Below are 19,983 nucleotides of genomic sequence, written 5' to 3'. Positions count from 1 at the left end.
CCATATATTTTGATGCTTCTCAACATTTTTTCTCCCTTTCTTCCGATGAATACCAACCAATTATATGTTATTACCTGTTTTTTGATGTGTTGGTATTTCTCAGTCTTTAGTTTTCTGCGTAATGTTTTGTATTCTGATTTTTTGTCGTTTTGTCGTTTATCTTTTTGGCCATGCTGTTGTCTATTTTACTCCGACTGATCATTGTTTTCCATTTTAGCGCTATTGTGGTAACATTAAGCTTATTGGTCATATTTTAAAACGGAGTTTTCTGGTGCACATCAATTTAAAGTTCAAACAAGATGGAATCAAGTTGATTGTCTTGGTTTTTTTTAAAATTATGTATATTAAAACAGGATTGTATCAGAGTTGATGAATTTATCCAACAACTAGGTAAATAAGCATATCGGTGTTAGCTTTGTAGTATACAAATAGAAAATTGAATACTCAGTGCAAACATTGAGTTTAAAAATATAACGTAAAAAGGGTTTACCCAACAATATTTTGGATTTTGAATTGTAACACACAAGGGAAGGGTATATTGGATACTAAAAGGTAACTGAACATGACCCCTTAAAATTTTTATCTGATCTTAAATGAAGCGACATACAAATCTAACAGAATAAAGTGAAAGAACTTATTTTAATCAGATTGGCAAAAAACAGACAAAAATACTGCAATTACAAGTAGTGTTTTCCTTACAAATAGCATTATATTACAAATAGAGTTGCCATACTTGCGCCAATTGATACCACCTTACTATTATAAAGAAGTGTCTGTCATGTTTTACTGTGAGTTTCCCTAGTATATATTAGAAAACGGTCTGAAATATAATTACGACGTTAATAAAGAATTGATATTATATGAGGCATACCAAATTTCGTTTTAGTTTAATCAATTAATCTTATAACTTATAATTTGAGTTTCAACCTTAAAGTTTCACAAAGAACAGCACTGAGGAAATCTAATTTATCCAAGTCAGTCTTCTCCAAACTTGATCGTCCATCTAATATCCTTTCAGATTCAGAAAGAATTGTATCCTGTGCATCAGGATGACATGCAAGTTCATGGAGACACCATTGTAATGCTGTATTTGTCTGAAACAGAAAACAAGAAAAATAGAGGCCTCATGCCACACAAATTTATAAGACTCTTAATGTCCGGAGTTAAGAAAGGAAGAACTATGGTTGGATGGTTCAATTTGTTCAACTTACTGTATCAATGCTGGCAACAAGTAAATCCGTCAAGTTTATGTAGATTTCTTTATCGCTGAGTTTTCTGTTATGCAACAGATGTGATAGAATACTATAATCAGATGTGTCGTTTGAATGCCTTTCAATCATATCCATAGCTGTAATGAAAAGTTTTCTTTTGCCTTAATCATTACTTATCACAGGATAGCTAGTGTAATAAAAAAAAACAACCAATTAAAGCAAGTTTTCTAGAACTTAAAATACACTATTTACCCCAAAATAAACATGCCCGCAAATGAACGCAGAATAAACCGGTAAAGCAACTACTAATCACTTTCCCGCAACATACCTCCCATAGCAGACAACATCACTACTCTCACCTAAGGGATGTAACTCGTATCAAATAAAATTTAGGGTAAAATGTCGATTCAGTAAACCATCAAAATAAAAAAAAAAAACAATATTAACCAGATATTATCCACCATTTTCTACAAATATTCGTTGTCACAAAAATGAGTATTACCCGGTATAATTTTCTTCTGTCACATAAAAAGTAAAATAACAAAAATACCGAACTCCAAGGAGAATTCAAAACGGAAAGTCACTTATCAAATGGTAAAATTAAAAGCTCAAACACATCAAACGAATGGAAAACAACCGTCATATTCCTGACTTGGTACAGGCATTTTCTTGTACAGTTTTGTGATACCATTTTTTGTGGAGCGCATAACATTTGCACGTATTTAGGATTGTTTATTTTAAGATTGCGCAAACTATTTGATTACATTTAAGTTTAATCATTTTACAGGAAATACAAGTCAAACAAATCTGAAACCGATGTTATCAAGATACTTGATTTCTTGGTTTACAGCATGTTTTGATACGTTTGAAGGACGTTTTTCTCAACAAACAATCAGGATGTTATGGAAACCAACTGCAAAGTTCTTTATTTATTCATACGAGGCGGTATTCATACAAGTACTTCTCGTGAAGAATGAAAAGAAGCTAGCATTATTTTAAACTTCACGACCAGCTATATAAATGATGTCGTCTCGCTAAATAGTTCAAAGTTTTGAGACTATTTTGAGCGTAATATCCCATCGAACTTGACTCAAAGGATACTACAGAAATAGTTAAGTATATATCATATCTTGACTTTATATATTTAGAAATTGACAAAGAGAATCGACTGAAAAAAAACCAATTTACGACTAAAGAGATATTTCTATGGAGCAACATTCCAGCAGCGCATAGATATTGAGTATACATCACCCAGATAATATGATCATCCAGAGCTTGCATTTCCTATCATGATTTCCTTGATAGAGAGTTGCTTTTTACAAGGAATCTATTTAACCAATAGTTCCAAGATATGTAGTTGATTTCATTCTTTCGAAAATTTTATGGACGCCATCACGAGTTGACCAATCTCTGTTTTACAGATGACGACGATTATGCTTCAGTTGTAGTAACTACATCCGCGTCCTCTTTTCCTTGAGTGTGACATCAGATTTATCACCAACTTTGTACTGACATGAGCAACACGACGGGTGGCATATGTGTGACAGGATCTGCTTACCCTCCGGAACACCTGAGATCACCTAGTTTTAAATGGGATTTGTGTTGCTCGTTCTTTAATTTTCTATGTTGTGATTTGTAGACTGTTGTTTTCTTATGTCGTTTTTGTTTTTGCTATGGCGATGTCAGTTTGTCTTCGACTTATGAGTTTGAATATGCCTTTGGTATCAGTCTCTCTTTCGTCATCCTAGTACTTTTTATAGCTTACTACATAGTATGAATTTTGTTTATTGTTGAAGGTTGTACGCTCAATTCATGTAAAAAGTAAAATAAACAAAATACCGAACTCCAAGGAAAATTCAAAACGGAAAGTCCCTTATCAAATGGCAAAATTAAAAGCTCAAACACATCAAACGAATAGAAAACAACTTTCATATTCCTGACTTGGTACAGGCATTTCCTTATGTAGAAAATGGTGGATTAAACCTGGTTTTATAGCTAGCTAAACCTCTCACTTGTATGACAGTCGCATAAAATTCCATTATATTGACAACACTAGTTTATCGATGCTTTAATCTAATAAATCGAGTAAGAAGTCAATTCAAGGTAACAAACAAACACATGGAATCGGATAAACTCGCCAAACGAATCTACACGCAGGCAAAATGTCACAATTGGGAATAGGACATAATCGATAAAATTACAGATTAGACGACCATTCTGGTATCTAAAGATCTAAGACTGCAAAAAATGTTGTAGTGAGTTGAGAAACAGACATCGTACCGGTCAAACATTATGTGATGGTCATCGTGAAACTTAAGTAGTGTTGATTTCATTCGTTCTTCCTGAGCAGTTTTTGTGAAACGAGCACACCATTTCAATTGAAGTCGATATAGTGTGAATAAGCACGGTGTAACGTATTAATTGAGATATGAAAGCGTCATACTATTAGACAGAAGAAATGTTACCGCTGATAAATTTGAAGTTGACGATTGAAAAGTTGAAATCATCACGTTTGTCATCTATTCTAATTTAGCTCCTCAACTGTTTCGGTACTTATACATCCCTCGGATTTCAAATGTTTGGCTTTGAGCGTTCCTGATGGAGGTAAATCCAGAAAAGCGCTTCGGACGCAGGAAATTATTAAACGTGTTGTTTTCAATTTTTTATAGTCGTCAATCTGTGCAATATCGAGGAAAAGATTGATATGTGAAACAGACCTTCTCGTGTCGATAGTATCGTTAATCTCAAGTTCACTGGGATAAATGAGATTGAAGCACTCACTGAAATATGGCTTGTTGAGTGACATGACATCCTCATTATATCCGCAAGTGAAATTAAAGAACTTTGTGAAATGTGTTTTTGCATTTTGTCTTTGAGAAGGTTCTGTATGAATTTATATGAGCCTATGGCCACGGTTATATATGTCCTTACTATGTATTGGATATCTAAACTACACTCTATCGTTTCATTTCGACTTCTAGTAAGTGTTTACAACTAATATTGCAGTGCTTTTAACAAGTTTCCTTACTGTAATCAAGTGATAACGCAAATTAAAATAATAGAATTAATTATTTTTGTAGTTAAAAAAAAATATTGGATGTTTAAGAAATAAAGGCAACAGTAGTATACCGCTGTTCAAAAGTCAAAAATCGATTAAGAGAAACCAAATCTGGATTACAAACTAAAACCGAGGGAAACACATCAACTATAAGAGGAAAACAACGGAAAAAGAGAAACACTGAACTGCAACAAAAACAAAAGCCAACATACATAGAAACGAACTATTTGATAACGACTGCTATAGTCCTGACTTGGTGCAGGACATTTTAAGAAAAAAAGGTGGGTTGCACCTGGTTTTATGACTAGCCAAACCTCCCGCTTATATTGCAATGTTAAAAAATAACTAACAGGAATACAGTACACACAAAGACAAGAACACTCAGCCAGAGAAATACATAAATAAATAATATAATAGTAAATTACTACATGTAAACCGCAGAATAACAACGGACATCTCCCATTAACGACAGCACAGGACACCACAAACTGTGCATCACATGAATAGACCAACGCCACAAAAAGTGACGTATTTTTGTGACCTATATATAATCTTGAAATTCATACAATTATATGGAACGAGATCCAAAAATTCCGATTATTTTCACAATACTAGTCCAAATAATTATCATGATTATGACGGTCTTGAAAGGCTATTTTAAATTAATGCTGTGACGACGTCATAATTATTTGGACTAACACAATACTTTAAATGGAAATTAACTCGACTATACTGACAAATAAGACATATGTGAAATGTACCGAAAATACAGAATTCAAAACACAAACGATAAGCCATAACACAATATCCAACCAACTTGCTTGTAATGGTCCTTTCAATTCGGTTGACAGTAATGACTATTCGACTCTCTACACTACACTTCCGCACAATTTTATCCATCCAACAAAAGTTTTTGTATTTGATTAGATGATCCTTTTAAATGTATTTGCTGCAACTAATATACATCCTTCTTCTGTAATGAAAATGGAAAATATACAAGATATACTTACTGGAAGTGTGAGGAGAAGATTTAAGCCTTAACATGTTTTCCTTGACAACATTTATATAAATACAAGAAGACGTGGTATGAATGCCAATGAGACTAATTTCCACTAGAGACCTCATCACGTAGAAATTAGCAACAAGAGATCACCGTACGGTCTTCAATATTGAGAAAAGCCCTTACTGCATTGCAAAATAAAAAAAAGACCCTGACATGACAAATGTTAAACAATTCAAGCGAGAAAATTAACAGCCTGATTTATTCAAAAAAGAAACAATCAAAGAAATACAAGTATGATATTCAGCAACAAGTGACAATCACTGAAGTACAGGTCCCTGATATAGGACAGACACATAGACAATGCGGCGGGATTAAACATGTTTGAAGGCGGCTCACCCTGTTCCAACCTTGGCAGTTTCGGCATTAGTTTTATTTACAGATTGTTGGTATTCCTATGGACATCAAGTGTGCCATATTTATAGAAGATTTATTCCTGTATTGTTATCAATCACAGTTTATGGCCGAGGTTAGTAAAGATCCGTCTTAATTCAATCGAACTGATTACAGTGTTTATATATCCCAACTCGTTTGATCTATGTCCATGTCTGAAGTGTCGTTTTAGATTTCGATGAACGTTATCGATTTATCATTTATATCAAAGAAAAAGAAAATATCATGGGGAGATTTAAAACTCGTACGTCGATGATAAATTAACAAAACCGCCATAGCAAAGGGCGTAAAACGAACAATTCCAAACTTAATCAATTTAAACGAACAAAAGGAGCAATTCAATATAATTTCATAAATTTTTGTGACGTTGATCCATGCATGTGACGCGCAGTTTATATTTCGTTTGTATTGTCCTGGTGTGCTGTCGTAAATTCATGGGAGGTGTCCGTTGTTATTCTGCGGTTTGCATGTTGTAATGTACTTTTATATTATTTATTTGTGTAGTTCTCTGTGTTGAGTGTTCTTGCGTTTGTTTGTACCGTATTCTGTCACGTAGTGTTGTCATTTTAGCGGTGTTTTTAACATTGCCATATAAGCGGGAGGTTTGACTAGCCATAAAACCAAGTTCAACCCACCATTTATTTTCTTAAAATGTCCTGTACCAAGTCAGGAATATGGCAGTTGATATCTAAAGTCCGTTTCTATGTATGTCCGTTTGCTTTTGTTGTAGTTCAAAGTTTCCCTCGGTTTAGGTTGTTACCCGGATTTGTTTTTGCTTAATCGAATTATGACTATTGAACAGCAGTATACTACTGTTTCCTTTATTTATGATTTTATTTCAGCGACGGATTTCAGTCACTGAAATCGTTTAGTCTAGAAAAGAAACCACAGAAAATGAATAGACTGACGTCACAGTAGTGGTTTGAGAGTTTAAGCGCTAGTTCGTTATAAAGATACAATTCATTGACCTGGACGGCGAATGGTACTTTATAAACGTACTAGCGCTTATCTATTGTGTCTCGTACTATTGTTGTGACGAATTTTCCAGTTATGGTCTTAATTAGAACCTATTATGAATGGGCTTCCTTTTTAGACATATCATTTATGGATTAATCTTATTGATATAGGATCTTTCTTACAATTTTGAAAAATTTTAATAAATTGTGTTTTAGACATTAGATGACACAACAGTAGATGAAATGGTAGGAATTGTATAAGTTTCCTTATTGTGAGTATGAATGTAATTCATGTAACAATTAAGTAAGGAATTATCTTTTTTGTTTATTTCCAGTTCAAATCAATATATTCAAAATCTGAGTTACAACTAAATTTTATCACATAGTTCTTTACATCAAATACTACGTAATCAAATTAAATTTAATTTTTCAAATAAATCAAACGTTATTATATTCTTTTTATATTTCCTGCAGATACAGTAATCTGAGTCTAAGTGTATTAGCTAAAGATCAAAGTTATATTGAACTCTTAAAGGTTTTTTTTTTCTTCTTCTTCTTTCTTTTTTGCATTCAGCTTTGATATTGCTTACATATTTTTATAAATCCGAAGTTATAAATATTTACATAATGACATTAATCATCAATATTACTGTACTGGTAAACTTCAAACTTATGTGGATTTTGTGTGTTTGTTTCAATAATCAATTTAGATTCAATCATTAATCCTTTCAAGCTGATAAATGTGCTTCGCATTTATAGAAATTCTTTCTTTTGAACTGTAAATAGGCCTAAACAATATGATAATATCTTACTAAAAACACGATGTACATTCATTCCTCACATTTAAATAACACCAAATCCAATAATTTCATTGGTCTAGAGCACTTTGCATTATTCTAAAAGTTCTTTTCATAAGTTCTATACAGTCACGTTGTTGATTTTAATAGTTTGGTGGTAAACGAAAATCAAAATAATTAGATTGTAATTCTGAACAAACTTTAAACGTTTATTATTTGGTTAAATTTCATAAATACACTTACTAGTATACTTTATGTATATACAGAGACTTTAAGTAAAGATTGTATGGTTTTTAAAAATAGCCCAAGTGTGATATAAATTCAGGGGAGATTGGCCATACCTCTTCAGTCCTTTTCAATTTTGCTTACCTCATCAGATTGGAAAATTCAATGAAGGAAAATTACCAAAAAATTACCCGGATTTGGCTATACTTATTGTCCTTGTTTGGTTTTACCAGCTCTTCAACTTTTTAATAAGTTTTGAATTTTCAAAAAGTTTGGCCTCAAGCATCACTGAAGAGACATTACTTGTCGAAATGTTCATCTGGTGCAGTACAATTGGTACCGTTAATGTTATTACTCATAAACCTGAAAGAACGAATTGTTGTCGTTCCAATTTTGTTCTGTCGATTATCCGTATTTGGATAGACGTTGAAAAATATGAAACTGTGAATATAAGGATTTTTCACGTTTACCGTATTGTTAATGTTTTAATTTCTGACGTTTTCATAGCAACTTGATCAATGGTTCATTGTTAGCTGCCTATGAAACAAGACAAGATTGATACTAACTTGTTTTCAGTAGAAAATTCCATCTCTTATTGTGACGTTTCCATGCTGGGTGCATCTTCATCATGCATTCTGGTGTTACTAATAACTTCTTTGCATCGTTAAAATTATTTCTAGAAGAGTTGTTAAATAAGAATAGCTTTTTTTAAATTATGTCACATCGAAATAAAACTATATAGAAATTGTATAAACCTTTAAGTAAATTCATGAAATGGAATTTTTAAATTTGTATCCAAGAATCAAAGAAATTGATAAATTAATAAAAAAAATTGGTCTAAACAAACAATGACATCAGTTAGAATATAACAATCATTTATTTAAAAATTAAACCACCTGTTTCTAACATTACAAGCACCATGTAAAAATGCTTTAAACCAATTAATTGATAGAATGTATTCCTTTATTTGGGAAAAACAATCATGACAAAGTAAAATGAGAAATATTATGTCTTGAATATAAATTCGGAGGGCTGATAATGCTAGATATTGACAAATATATTAAAGAGTTGAAACTAAGTTGGATCCGACGGTTGTTAAAAGACAACCCAAAACTTAATACTAGTTAGCCATTATAATATACAGAAAAAAATCAATATTGAAAGCCTACTTTATTTAGGCCTAACAAACATATTATAAAATATTGAACAGAATTTCGATAAGAGAAGCTTGCACAATATGTCTTTTTACACTACAAATAGCTCAAAACTTCATCAATTGAGTTCCAATACAACTGAATCTTTGGCATTCTTCGATAAAGCAAAAGGATAAATGTACTTTCTGCAATGAAGCTTTTGAAGATAGTAAGCACATATTTTGAACATGCCATAAAATAGCAGATCTGTGGATAAAATTCGGTGACTGGATTCATAACCATATACACAAAATAATTTCGTTAAACATGGATATAATTTTATTTGAAAATTTAGGAAAAACAGGAAATAGTAAAAAATAAAAAAAATAAATACTACTTTTAATTTAATTTCTTTATTAAAAAACAAAACTATGTGAAAACCAATTAAATTTTACAGGACTCAAAAATCACTCAGAGAAAATCTAATATTAGAAAAGAATGTTTTTTTTTTAATTAAGCCCCCCACATGACCAATTTCTGCTGGGATCCCTAGATTCCATTCCTGCGAAAATTTTCACTAAAGAAACTTAACATTACCTTAGGTAGTATTACTGTGTATATTGTTTAACCTTATCCAAACCACCGTATATGTTATTTATATATTATATTGTTATAATGTTGTTTCTATTGTGTAATTGTTTTGTTCTTGTTTGTGCTCATAACCATTTTACAAAAGAAAAACATCCTTCCAAACTGTAGTAAATGCTATATCTAAATCATGTTTATCTATGAATATATATACTACCAAAAATCCAAATTTGTGTGTGTTTTGTTTTTCTGTTTTCTGTTATTTTTGTTATTTTTTTTTCTCTAAAATAAAGGTCTTTCTTTATTGCACAATACACTATAAACAAAGGATACATAATAATATAGTAATGTATATTTCAGAATTTTGATTAATGACATGTTACTAGTTTTATTTAATTATATACTACTAATGTTAAACGAGGCCGGGATAAAGTACCAAACTATAGATGGTGAAAAATTTAAAGTATGTTCAGATAGTACGATTTAAAGTCAGTTAAACAACTTCTCTCTGTCAAATGGGAAATAATTTACGAATGGCCGCCATTTTAATAAGGAGTATTAAATCAATTAAAGGTCATTTATCGCTATGTCAATGTTAGTTTTCGGATTCAGCAGACCGAAATTGTTAAATGGAGATTTGAGGGATAATTTACTCTGATTTGCTAGGGCAATTCCGATTTTCTTAATCGGTGACTGGACTATAAATAGGTAATGATATCATACTTTGCCTTTTCAGCGAATTTCTGTATTGTCTTTCCATTCTGTGTAAATGTTGTTTCGAAAGAATTTCCGTATAAAATACTTCCGAATGCTGAAAATCAAAAAAAAAAAAAAATGTGTTACAGTTGAAAATATGTCAGAAAAAGAGTAAAGCCAATGCATTATTTAATGAGCTTCGGACGCATGAAATTAATAACGTGTTGTTTTCATTTTCCCCCTTTTTGTGTTCTTTAAATTAATACGGGAAACGATGTGACTCGACCCATAATTAATATGATTCCGAAGTAACCGGGAAAAGAATGGTGAGATACAAAAACATTTTACACAAAACCACAAACCATGTTTCTTCTCAGAATTGAAAATATATCCATATTTAAATTAACTTGATAGAGTCGTCAGTTTCGGAGTACTGTTGTTTCCTAAACATACTAAAGGTAACATCTTTTAGGTATGTAATTTAGATGGGTATGAACACATACAAAACACAATCGGCACTTAAAACACAACTGAACACAACTTGTCAAAGAACCAGACATATGTTTTGTGACGCATTAGCGTATCTTGTTGATTTGTTTGATGAAATTCAAAGGGTTGGTATTGCACGTAATAACTAGCCCATGAACAGTATCATAAATCGATACCATTTAATCTTACATGTATTATTTGCTTTATTTTACAAATAATTTCAAGAATAAACCATAACAAATCAAACATCAAATAAAAGTTATACTCAAAGTTCAAATTAAGTTTAGATGCATCTGGAGTGTTAAACAATATTATGCAAATGACGAGGTGAACAGTAATGGGAAATTTCCTTGTTTTTACAGAGGGATTTACTCTAGCTATAAGACTTTCATGTGACACGTATCCTCATTATTAATAAAAGGGACATATATCTCTAAAACAATATATTAAAACTTCGCCAAATTGTATCGCCGATGCACGTAGCATGCAACGGTTTTATATATTTTTCATGTGCGCATTGATCATAAATTGTCCTTAAGGTTGTGTAGGAGTACAAACAAAATATGATAGAAATTTTTTCATAATTTATCAAAATACAGTATATATTGGGATATGTTAAAAAATATGATAAAATTATTAGGTCAAGGAGTATAGTTTCAAACTATAGATGGTGAAAAAACGACACATTTTGTATGAATTATACAGAGAAGAGACATCATAATGTGAACAGAAGAAAAACTAAATGATATTATTTTGAAATAGAATATCAAAAGATAGCTGTTATAAATAAACTCATCATAGATACCAGGATTGAGATTTTGTATTTGCGCCAGACGCGCGTTTCGTCTACAAAAGTAACGCACGAATTAAAAAAAGTTAAAAAAGCCAAATAAAGTACGAAGTTGAAGAGCAATGAGGACCAAAAATTCCTAAAAGTTTTGCCAAATACAGCTGAGGTAATGTATTCCTGAGGTAGAAAAGCCTTAGTAATTCAAAAATGTAATGTTTTGTAAACAGTTAATTTATAATTATGACCATATCAATAATAATTCATGTCAACACAGAAGTGCTGACTACTGAGCTGATGATACCCTCGGAGAATAAAAAATCCACCAGCAGTGGCATCGACCCAATGGTTGAAAATAAACTCATCATAGATACCAGGATTGAAATTTTGTATTTGCGCCAGACGCGCGTTTCGTAATATGCTTTTAGAATATTAGAAGAAACAATGGGATCACCGTACGTTTATTCCTGCTATAACATAGAATCGAAAAAATTCTTACAGGTTCCTTTATAAATTGCACTATTTCTGTCCAACTAATTTTTACAGTTTCTTGTTCTGTTGTGCTGTTACACCATTGTCCCAGGTTAGGGAAGGATTGTGCGCACACAAACGTTTTTAACCCTGCCATATTCTGTATATGCCTGTCCCTAGTCAGGAGCCTATGATTCAGTGGTGGTGTCGGTTGTTGTCTGTCATATTGTTCTTCGATTTTTATTTTGTCATAAATTTGGAGTAGGAACAATTTCTCCAATGATTGTTATACTCAGTGACAGAGTCAAATTAAGAAAGTTCTTGTTGTCTATTGGAATTTAATTTTCGGAAGTCTATGTTATATACTTAAAAAGATGCAACAGTTTTATATTTTTACCTACTGTCAATAATATTTTCAGTGCTAGATATATTTGTATTGCTTTTGAAGACAATGGTGCATATTTTTTATGTTTTGTATATAAAATTTTGCATATAAGGAAAACGTTAACCAAAATGAACAATTTTGTATCTTAAAAACAACATATAGTGTTACTTTATATAGAGGCTTGATTTTTCTATTAAATAGTAAAACAACAAAAGTACCGAACTCCAAGGAACATTCAAAACGGAAAGTCCCTTACCAATTGGCAAAATCAAAAGCTCAAACACATCAAACGAATGAAAAACAACTGTCACATTCCTGACTTGGTACAGGCATTTTCTTATGTAGAAAATGGTGGATTAAATCTGGTTTTAAAGCTAGCTAAACCTCTCACTTGTATGACAGTCGCATAAAATTTCATTATATTGACAACAATGTGTGAACAAAACAAACAGACATAATAGGTAAAAATGTCAAAAATAGGGGTACAGCAGTCAACATTGTGTTATAATCTCATTCACTATAAAAAGAAACAAATATGTCAACAAAGAAAAACAAAATGGCATATAGACAAAGCACATATGCAACATTGAAACACAAGAATAAAAAAAATGCCAACAGCACAACAGCACAATGGCGGGATGTACAAGTACCGAGCCACGTCTAAAGGATATTACCAAAAATGGACCAAACAGTAAACGTTAATAATTTACAAAGACAAATAAAAGAACACTATAACACTTAATTAAGATGATAAACAACGTCAGTACCTAGAATCTATACATCAAGACCATCATGTACTATTTGTGAAGTTGATACGGAATATTTATCAACAAGGTCTTCGTATCTTCTGATGATTTTTTTTTTGGAAAAAGGACGAGACGTTCTTTGACATAACCCTGGTTCATCAACTTTTTGCTCAGACACTTGTGACGTTTTACAAAGTCTGAGTAGCAGCTGCAAAGTGCTGTTATGAAGCATATTTAGGCCTTTATAAATTTGTTCATATGTTAAAAAATACGCCAAAAAAAGTTGAATCATCAATTTGTTTTTTGAAATTTTGTGTGCAATTTAAAGTCTTTGAAGTGCCTCTGAAAATCAAAGACATGTCATATATGTTACATTTACACTTCCTGTTATTCCATCAATTAAGGATGTTAATTGGATCGAGCATAAATGTATAGAGATTCCATCATTCATTGTGGTAGATAAGAGTGGCTCCTTTTTAAAACCGTCCATAAAACTGAGGACAGGGGTCTCTTGACGTATTTTCTAAAATAGTGTATATTGATGTTGTTTTTGTTTTTACTCTGTCACGTGCTGTAGTTTTAGTATATTATGTCAATCAATATTTGAAATGAATTGAATTAATTTAAAAGGAATTGTTTTCACTTTGAATTGCGATTTCTAAAATCTCATCCTATGAATTTTGTAAGAAATTATATGTATTTGATTTGAACATTTCTGTTTTATGATATGAGATATAAAGGTTTTGATTTTGCTCCACAGTCATTTCTTATTTCATGACAATAAAAATATAACGATTGCCGTTATATGTGTTGTGTATAAGTTGTAATTTTGTACAAATTCATTTTTTACAGGGTTTTTTTTGTGTGCAAGATATCAGTAATTTGTCACTTACCTTCTTTCACCAGACGATGTAAAAAACAACAACAAAAAGTGGTCAAGTGCATAATCTCTTAATCAAGTTTTTAGGCAGTGAAAAAATATTGTTACAAATGTAATGTAACCCAAGCGGATGATGAAAATGTGAATGAATGTCATGTAAGATCCCAGTGGGTGGAAAACATTGTTTTACTTTTGGACGATGATAATATTTTGATCTTGACTAACCTTGACTCTTAAGCTAGCGATAAATAAGCTCATAACATTTTGCATCACTGCAGACTAGTGTTATTATATAATCTTTGTATTAGTGCTGTGTATAGGACTGTAGCATGTAATCATGAAAATCTGACAATGAAAGGCAAATTTAAAGACAGTGTTCTTGTTTTATCAAATGATTAGCAGGTTCACAAATAGAGGCAACACTAGTATACCGGTGTTCAAAAGTCATAAATCGATTGAGATAAAACAAATCCGGGTTAGAAACCAAAACCGAGGGAAACACATCAACTATAAGAGGAAAACAAATGAACAACAGGAACACCGAAGTGCAACAAAAACAAACACCAACACACATATAAACGACTATTTGATAACAACTGCCATATTCCTGACTTGGTACAGGACATTTTGAAAAAATGGTGGGTTGAACCTGGTTTCATAGCATGCCAAACCTCCATGCTTTATGACAATGTTGAAAAATATCGCCAAAACACTACGTGACAAAAATACAGCACAAAATACTAGTAGCAAAATTTTGTATAAATTATAATTTGAACAACATTACAATTTGTACACAACATTCATTTGCTTTGATTTGTAAATCGATATAAACCTATATAGACTGAGATATTTAATCTGGTAGCCGACGTTGTTTATGATTTTTATCTGTTAATGTTTTCTCATTTTAATAGTTTAATAGATATAGAAGAAACGTAAATTTTAAATTTACCGTTTATTGCATAATCTCTTGTGACTGGTTCGACTTCAAATGTTCCAAATCCATTCACGGTATAATCTTTAACTGCGTTTGCTAATGTTTTTAGTGTAAGCTGCAATATTACTCAAGTTTGAAAATAAACAAGGCACTAATAAAAGAAAAAATAGGAAATGCATACTAATAACAGACAACATGGCATTTAAAAGACAACGTCCGGAGAAGCCATAAAACTTAATAAATGTTAAGTTAGTAGGCGGTTCATTTATATTTGTCTATTACTTTCTTTTGGTGAAAGCAAATAGAAAGATCACCTTTGAATATTTTTTAATTTTGCATAAGCTGCACATATATAAAATGAATCATGTCATTTAACATATCTTGGACATACTTGTATAATGAATGATCTCATGAATAAATATTGAAAAAATAAATTGTAATAGTTCAGTACCTTATCTGAGTAATGCACAATCTTCGCTAAAACTTGGGAAACTAAAAAAGTATGTATAGAATAAATCAATAGGATCGTGTTAATTTGATTTTAGTTTTCCTTTGATCAGAGCATGTTTGTTTTCAAAGGCGTTTATATTAAGTCCCGAAAAATATTTTACACTACCATAGTAAAAAATGTCTAGTGTGGAGAGTAACATTAATGACGATCTTTTCCGGTCCATCTCGAGTTATGCAGATTTTGCCGGCTGCTGTAAATTTAGGACGTGCTAGAAACCGAGTATACAGAAGAACTCTGGCCAATTGAAGCTGCAGAAAATTCCCAACATCAAGAAACTATAAAGGAACACTTAAAAATAAGTCCATCAATCGACTTTTATAAGTACAGAAATTGAGTGATTGGTAATTTAAAAAAAAAAATTAAATATCATGGCGAAACATAAATCCTTTTATTTAATCAGCTGGTCGGGTGCACTACTTTTTATGAATATAAATACACCAGCATACTAATGTCCCCGCCAATATAATTGTTTGTTAACATGATAAGCAATATTAGTTACCTTAGCTAACTGACCAATCCAGTGAATGAGTTGAAATGGATTATGGACTACTAAGTATATGCTAAGTGTTCACATTTTAAAAGAACACGTGTTTTTTAGAAAGACAATTCATCTGACTTTTTCTTCTTTTATATCTACATTTAATGACCATGGTATAACACATTAGTTGTATGGGCAGATGTACGAATAATTGTTTCTGTTCTAAGAAAAGAGCGAAATACCCGAACTATAACCACAAGGACTCAGCAACCAAACGACTTAAAAACCCAAAAGACCTCAAAGAACTTGCATTCAGGTTTGGAAAACGAGTGTTGCAGTTTTCAGTAATCTAGTAAAATTGGGAAATCTAGCGTAAATTTCTTTAAAATGGACTAAATAATCTTTCCTTTTTTTGGCACAAAATATCGTTAAATACTGTGGTCTGTAGAATATGAAGTTCAATATGAGAATGACAGCAAATTATAGCCTTGTAAGAAATTATGTTTTATCATGAGTTTGTTTCTTAATTTGATTGAGAATTCATTCATTCTGGACTTATGTCAAACCACATCTTCTTATATCTATATTATGACGGCATCTTATCTATTTTCAAATGAAAATGGGATATGCCTTATTCGTCAATGAGACACTAAAGTAGAATGATATTTTGACAAGCAGTTTAGTTTGTGTATGAATATGATTTTCTTTGGTCAAAAAAGTAGAAAGGATCACTCACACATGTATCGGCTTCTCCTTTACACAAAGCATATATACAAATAGAAAATAGCTAGCGTAGAATTTTTGGGATACCTTTATATTTATGCTTAAATTAAGGCAATTCAGTAGTGTAATACTGGAAAATCCAAGTGAATCTGATAGTATGAGTTTTAGATATGACTGCAAATGATTCTAATGTTCTTACATGCGAAAAATATCAAATCAAGGGGAACAATAGGATGTTTTCATCATTGCCCGCAGCTTTTTTCACAAACAAATCTTGTACATTTAATAAATGGTAGGTTCTCGGAAGGTTACTCTGAAATGTTCCTAACGTGCGAATATCTTTCTCGTAAGATATTTTGTAAAATAATCCCATCAACTTATCTAAGCTGTTACGGTTTTACAAAAGATGACATACTTCTTCTAAATGCTTAATTTGGTGACCAATCTTCAGCATCATAGGGTTACTTAAAATCCTCCTTTGACATAACCATTCATTGTCATTACTGAAATGAAATAACAATGAGTTTAAGATAAATAGCAATTCATATATACTAAAGTTGTCATGCTACTGGTTACTTTTGGCAGTCACGAAGATAGGGAAAGGAGAGGATAACAAAATATCATATTTAGGGCTTTTCGCCTTCGCGTTTTCGCTTAATAAAATATGAAAAACGAAACTCTTCTGTGCAACATTTATTTGTAACTATGTACACTCACTTTTGTAACATCAGTACTGTGGTTCAATCTTTTGATTTTATGAATACGAAAAAAGTAAAATAACAAAAAAAACTCCAAGGATTTTCAAAACGGAAAGTCAAAATCAAAAGCTCAAACACATCAAACGAAGGGAAAACAACTGTCATATTCCTGACTTGGTACAGGCATTTCCTTATGTAGAAAAATGATGGACTAAACCTGGTTTTACGAAGTCATCGTTTTGTTAGATGTTCCTATGGCTTTACTCTGATCTTACCTATGTATTCGAATTTCAGGCAAAATAATACGCTTATTCTCAAGATTCATTCGATTGTTTGAATCATTCTGCTGATATATTAATTGTTAAAATATGCTGATATTTTCGGAGATAAACGTCAATTTCCTTTTGAATAGTCTGAAGCAAGACTGAAAACAGTGTGTTTTTTTTTATGGCATAACATTCTGTACATATAATAACAACAAATAGATGTGGTATGAATGCCAATGAGACAACTGTTCACCATTACGTAATCGTACTTGACTTTCAATAATCAGCTAAGCTCATATCGTATAGTGTGCAATAAAAGTGATGAAAAAATATGAAACAATTCAAATGAGAGTAACAATGACCCGATAAAAGCTCTCAAAATAAACGAAAATAATTTGATGATAGGCAGCAACCAACGACAACCATTGGATAAAAACTTGTTTAAGGAGAATAAAATCATACTTTGTAAAAAAACAAATTCAAATAAAAAACCTTTGAAACTGACATTATCAAGATTCTTGATTGACAACAACTTTGTTCCTGCTCTAGCCGATTTATTCCTTTATTCGCATGAGACAGACTTCATACAGGAGCTTATTATAAAAATGAAAAGAAGCTAGTATTATCCCTTAACTCCACGTTTTCCTAGTTAAATGATGTCCCTCACTAAATAAGTCAGTGTTTTGTGACTATGTTGAAGTCATCTATCCCATACAATTTGAAATAAAGGATACAATAAATACAGTAAATTTTGCCTAATATCTTGACTTACATCTAGAAAGTAACAATGATAGTCGGTTTAAAACACAACTTTACGACACAAGGGATGATTTCAGCCTCCAAATTGTGACTTTCCATTTCTATGTAGCAACATTCCATCAGCGCTTGCATATGGAGTATTTATCTCTCATTAAAAATAATATTCCAGAGCTTATAAAAAAATAGAACATATGATATGATTGCCAATGAGACAACTCTCTTGCATTTCCTATCACGATTTCCTTGTTAGAAGGTTGCTGATTATAAGGAAGCTATTAATCCAAGGGTTCTAAGTGGTGAAGTTGAAGTCATCTCTTCCAAACTTTTACGGACGCCATCACGAGTTGGCTGACCATAAAAGAATATTTGTTTCACAGATGAAACGCATATGTTCTAATTGTGGTAATGACAATCGCGTCCTCTTTTCCATGAATGTGACTTAATACCAAGTTTTAACTTGCATAAGCAACACGACAGGTATCACATGTAGAGTAGGATCTTTTTTCCCTTCCGGCGGACCTGAGATCACACCTGGTTTTTTTTTTTGCGTTGTCAGTTTGTCATCGACTAATAAGTTTGAATATTTCTTGGTATCTTCCGCCTCTCTTTAACTGTTCTCAAGTTATAACTGAAAAATGAAGATTCAATTTACTCGTTCACCTAGGTCTATGTACATCTTCAACAATGGACACTCTCCAATATCATACACCAGAACAGAATTCATGACAAAATCTCTTTTCATTGATCTTGTATTGCTAATAGTTTTTCTCTTTACAGTTTCTCTCTATCTTCTTTAGTTTTTGCCAAAAACACAAAAGAGGGTAAAAAGTAATCGTCATTTAAAAGGCAATCACTCCTATAAAGAATTTTCCAACTATTTCGACAAAATTTTATTTGGTTGTAGATGTTGTCTTGCTGATGATTTTTGTTATTTAAAGCTTTCATTTTTGCAATTCAGAGTCAATCTATCTATCAGTTTTCAAGATTCTAGACAAAAACACTAAAAATTGTAAAAGAGGGACGAAAGACACCAGAGGAACAGTCAAACTCATAGATCGCAAACAAACTGACAACGCCATGGCCAAAAATAAAAAGACAAACAGACAAATAATAGTACAGATGACACAACATAGAAAACTAAAGACTAGGCAACACGAACCCCACCAAAAACTGGGGGTGATCTCAGGTGCTCCGGAAGGGTAAGCAGATCCTGCTCCACATGTGGCACCCGTCGTGTTGCTTATGTTATTACAAATCCGGTAAATAGTCTAATTCGGTAGGTCACATTCGTGAAAAGGGAAGGGTATTGTAGTTACGACATAAGGAACATATCCGATATCATCTGTGAAACGGTTATTCCATAACAGTCAACCAACTCGTGATGGCGTCCGTAAAATTTACGAAGGGATGATTTCAACTTCACCATTTGGAACTCTTGGTTTAATAGCTTCCTTGTGAGCAGCAATCCTCTATCAAGGAAATCATGATAGGAAAACCAAACCCGGGAATATCGTATCAATTGGGAGATATATACTCCGTATTGTAAGTATTGTCATTTAAGAGCAATAACTCCAGATAGATAGATAGATAGATTTATTTGATCAAGTATCATCATAAAACATTACAAATGTAGTATAAAACAATAGCAGACATGTAAACATACTAAAATCATAAAATCTTAAAACAATTGCTGATACCTAATCAGGATTGCCCATGAAAGCCATACGGCTTATTTCCAA

General features: G+C 32.0%; 1 long non-coding RNA gene across 1 annotated transcript; it reads right to left on the bottom strand.

Annotated features, from left to right (window-relative positions):
• Positions 1–741: 741 nt before the first annotated feature.
• LOC127727967 (uncharacterized) lies at positions 742–10,224 on the bottom strand. The gene is made up of 4 exons (XR_007993948.1): positions 10,145–10,224; positions 8,267–8,376; positions 1,212–1,348; positions 742–1,094 (listed from the first exon to the last, which is right to left on the bottom strand). It is a non-coding gene; the product is annotated as an uncharacterized LOC127727967 (long non-coding RNA).
• Between the last annotated feature and the right edge of the window lie 9,759 nt (positions 10,225–19,983).

Source organism: Mytilus californianus, unplaced genomic scaffold (assembly GCF_021869535.1).
Source record: "Mytilus californianus isolate M0D057914Y unplaced genomic scaffold, xbMytCali1.0.p SCAF_2, whole genome shotgun sequence".
Taxonomy (NCBI): domain Eukaryota; kingdom Metazoa; phylum Mollusca; class Bivalvia; order Mytilida; family Mytilidae; genus Mytilus; species Mytilus californianus.
Note: the sequence above shows the minus strand (reverse complement) of the source record. Positions and strands in the feature narration are given on the sequence as shown.